We start from the raw sequence: 3,986 nt of genomic DNA, 5'->3' as shown, positions 1-3,986 counted from the left end.
AGATTTTTGTAAATGTCTCCATATACATTGGTTAAGATGGAAGTAACATCCTTGGATAGCTGTATGGGGGTACAGTTTTAGAATGGAATTTATCATGGCTTGCTCAAAGTCTATGATAATTGTTTGAGGGTAAAAATCATTAGATTCTTGTTTTACTTTTCCTAGCATTTCATTATATGTTGTGTTTTGTTTGTTAGGTAATAGTGCATAAATTAAAGGTATGGAAGTGTTGTGATATTGACCGTGTATTGTGTAAAGCTGATAGAATGGTTTTGGGCATATTGTAAAGGTGCCATCCATCATCCATGTTTGGCATTGTTGCAGTTTAGTTATATTGTTTGCAGTAGCAAACATTATGATTCTTTTTTCTGGGCTTTTGTTATCAAAAAAAATAAAAGGTTCATTATTGTGGGTGATACTTAATTCTGGTGGAATGATGATCTCTTGAAAAGTTTTAGGGGATGGTATAGTTGTCGTGGTTGCTTTTTTGGTCCTAGCAATAGTTCTTTTTATAGAAGCAATTGATGGTAATTGGCCTCTTGCTTCTTTGGGCACTCTAGGTAATAGTTCTTTTAGGATTACACTTGTAGCAGTTTGTGAACCTGTGCTTAATTCTTTGATATTTTCAAGAGTTGATCTGACTTCTATTTCAGAGAGATTGGGTGGATGGTTATGCTCTCTTGTATATAGTACAGTTGTTTCTCTTGTTGTTGCTCGGCCGTAGCATTTGTTAGAATAATATTTAGTACACTTCCAGTTCACTTTTCGGTCCGTCTGCTTTTCTTGGGTGTATGTGTAACCCATGTAACACAATAGGAATTTTCCTTTCTGCGAAGTTATAAATTGGGCTTCTTCTGTCATCGTGATGTGTTACAATTCTGGAAAAAATGTATATGAAAATATATGCTATAGTACTTTATATCTTTATATGAAATTAGCAAAAAAGCATTTTTTTTATATATACTTACCAAGTCTTTTTTGTTGTATTTGAATGAAGATGTTGTTTGTCGCAAAAATGTTGTTTAGTTGATTTAGTCTCTGAAAGTTAAAGAACATTTATTGTTGTGGTTGGTTTAGTTTTTTAAGTGGGGTGGTATTGCTGTTTGGTATAGACTATATTTTTATTGAAGAAACTTATTTTATTGTTTTACAAATTAACAATTCAAAAAACATTCCCCCACCTTCATCTGTCCCGGAAGTACCACACATTTATCATCAAGACCAATTATTCAGGAGAATGAACAACCTTTCCACCCAGTTCTCTACCCTCCCCTCCCCCACCACATGTCAATGTACCCCCGTCTCCTACCCCTCTTACTATGTGCCCCTCCTGCCTAATAAATAAGATGCAGTAGCCTAACCTCTCACTAAGCAAACAGAGCCTACCCTCATGCCCAGTGGTATAGACTATAGGTGTTAATTTATACAGGTTTTTTACAATTTAAAAAAGAGAACATGGATTTGTTTAGGGGTTTAGGATGTTTTGGGGTTTGAGTAGGATTTAATTAATATTTTATAAAGTATTTTGATAGTATACTTACTTTTTAGTGAGTCTTTTCTGGCAATCTTCAATATTTTCTTTAGCTGTTTGGAGTAATATCTGTAGTGGAAACATAAAGAGATGGAATATATAAGTTAGTTATTTATTTGAGTAAAGATAAATTAGTGTTTTAGTTTAATTTGGCAGTTTAGTTAGAAAAGAATATTTACTTACGTTTTTAGAATAGTAATAGGATGTAGGTTTCTTCTGTTTAGTAGAGCTTCTTCTTCGTTCAATGCTTTGGTTTAAGGCACCGTGGAACACTTGTTTTAATTGGTTTATATAGTGGTTTCAAATTGTTTCTTGAATGTTATTGGTTGTTTTCTGTATGTGGCCTTTCTATTGGATGGTTTGAATTTTTTTTAGTTAATTGGTTTCCTTTTATGGAAAATGCTAAGTAAGAGTATATTTAGTTTTAAAGGAGGAGAGTTTTAAATTATTATATATAAAAAGATTGTTTATAATGTGTACTAATTTTATTTAAATGTGTTCGAAATGCCAATGTGATAATTATTTTAGTTTTTTTTTATTATGTTGTTAAATATAGAGATCGCTATAAATGTTATGTTTATGTTTAAGTAGAATCTCATTTGAAAATGTATGTTTTGGTAAAATATTGTCTTGATGTTGTTGAAAGTATTGGTTTTATTAGTATTAGAATTGTCGATATATTTAAAAAAACGATATTATTGATGTCTATATTTTGGTTATCGATATTTGTGACATGTGTCATATTTATTAACTTATGTCGATATTTAGTATTTCGATATTAATGTGTGCGATATTTGTGTGATCGATATAATTGTATTACGATATTGTAGTGTCGATATTAGTGTAGTTTTTTAAATAAGTATACAATGTCGATATTTTTGATGTCGATATATTTGTTGCGATATTTGTGTAGTTCGATAATGTGTCTGTCGATAATATGTCAGAGATCCACGCAGTCTACCTGCTGACGAGCAGACATTCCCACACACCACACGGCTGATTTGCTCTCCCTGTGTCTCGCTCCCTCTCTGTCCCCCTCTCCCTCCCTCTCTGTCCCCCTCTTCCTCCCTCCCTGTCACCCTCTCCCTCCCTCTGTGTGTCAGCCTCCTCCCTCTGTCCGTCTCCCTGTGTCTCCCTCCCTCTCTCTCCCCCTCTCCCTCCCTCTCTCTCCCCCTCTCCCTCCCTCTCTGTCCCCCTCTCCCTCCCTCTGTGTGTCAGCCTCCTCCCTCTGTCCGTCTCCCTGTGTCTCCCTCCCTCTCTGTCCCCCTCTCCCTCCCTCTCTGTCCCCCTCTCCCTCCCTCTCTGTCCCCCTCTCCCTCCCTCTGTGTGTCACCCTCTGTCACCTCAGCCCAGCTTCCTGGGCACACACTGTTAGCAGATCTTTGAGTGGCCCTTGGCTTGTTGATGTGAGTTTGTTTCTGATCTCCAGGCACCCATTGGGTGTGATGTGTGTCTGTGCGCTGCTGCTGTGGTGGTGTGTGCTGCCACTCTTTCACAATGTTGGCTGTTCATTAGCTGCTGTCATGTGCAAAACAGTGCCTTCACCCCCATGTGTTGATGCAAGGCGTCCGCCATTTGCTGGCAAGTCATTCCTGTGTTGGGACACACTGTTTGTCTGGCTGTGACCTAGGCCATATGGGCAGAGTGCATAGTTGTCTGCTTCGGAGTCGCACTATGTGATTTTTGGGGTCCAGCCTCCCGCCATCCGGGTTACCGTGTCATGTGTTGTTGTCTTCTGTGACTTGCCATTGTCCAGCTGGGTGCATGGGGCATGGTGGCAGCAGTGGCATGTGCGTGCTCATGGAGTGTGGTTGAGTAATGCGATGGCTTGTGGTGGTTGCGTGCCTGTTAGTGATTTTGGTTGTGGATGCCGTTCCCCCCATGTGAGGTGCGTTGTTTGTGTACTCACCCGGGTCTCGGAGTCCTTCTAATCCTTCGACTGCCTCCACCGGCAGTATGGCCATCACCCTCTCCTCCCAGGGATGGTACTGTACGGGTCTGCGGGAGGGCCCTCCTCCGGTGGCGTTGGCCTGGTCGTGTTCCTCCTGCCTCTTGGCTCTGACCCTCCTCCGCAGATCGTACCACCTGTTCTGGCATTCCTGCCTGGTCCTCCTGGTGTCCGCAACAGCATTCACAGCATTGACGATGGTCTGCCACATGGCTGTTTTTGCTGCCTGGCTGGTGTTTCTGACCAATGTTCCAAAGATCTGTGGCTCGACTCTGAGGATTTGATCAACAAGGACCTCCAACTCTCGGTTACTGAACTTTGGATTCTTGGTAGTGGGCATGGTGAGGGGTGTGGGTGGGGATGGTGGGGGGGGGGTGTGGATGTTGGGGGGGGTGTGGATGGTTGTGTGTGTGTGTGTGTGAATGTGATGAGGGGGTGTTTGTGAGGGTGGTTGTGTGAAGGTGTGCAAGTGTAAGGTGTGGTGTAGCTTGTTGTATGGTTCTGTGG

The 3,986-nt window shown here is 41.1% G+C and overlaps 1 long non-coding RNA gene across 1 annotated transcript; it reads right to left on the bottom strand.

The window, feature by feature from the left end:
• Positions 1-544: 544 nt before the first annotated feature.
• LOC146788728 (uncharacterized) lies at positions 545-1,602 on the bottom strand. Its single transcript, XR_014969704.1, has 3 exons — positions 1,542-1,602; positions 969-1,038; positions 545-878 (listed from the first exon to the last, which is right to left on the bottom strand). It is a non-coding gene; the product is annotated as an uncharacterized LOC146788728 (long non-coding RNA).
• Between the last annotated feature and the right edge of the window lie 2,384 nt (positions 1,603-3,986).

The sequence above is a fragment of the Triturus cristatus genome, chromosome 10 (genome assembly GCF_964204655.1).
Source record: "Triturus cristatus chromosome 10, aTriCri1.1, whole genome shotgun sequence".
Taxonomy (NCBI): Eukaryota; Metazoa; Chordata; class Amphibia; order Caudata; family Salamandridae; genus Triturus; species Triturus cristatus.
The sequence above is the reverse complement of the archived record's forward strand: the minus strand, read 5'-3'. Positions and strand labels throughout refer to the sequence as shown.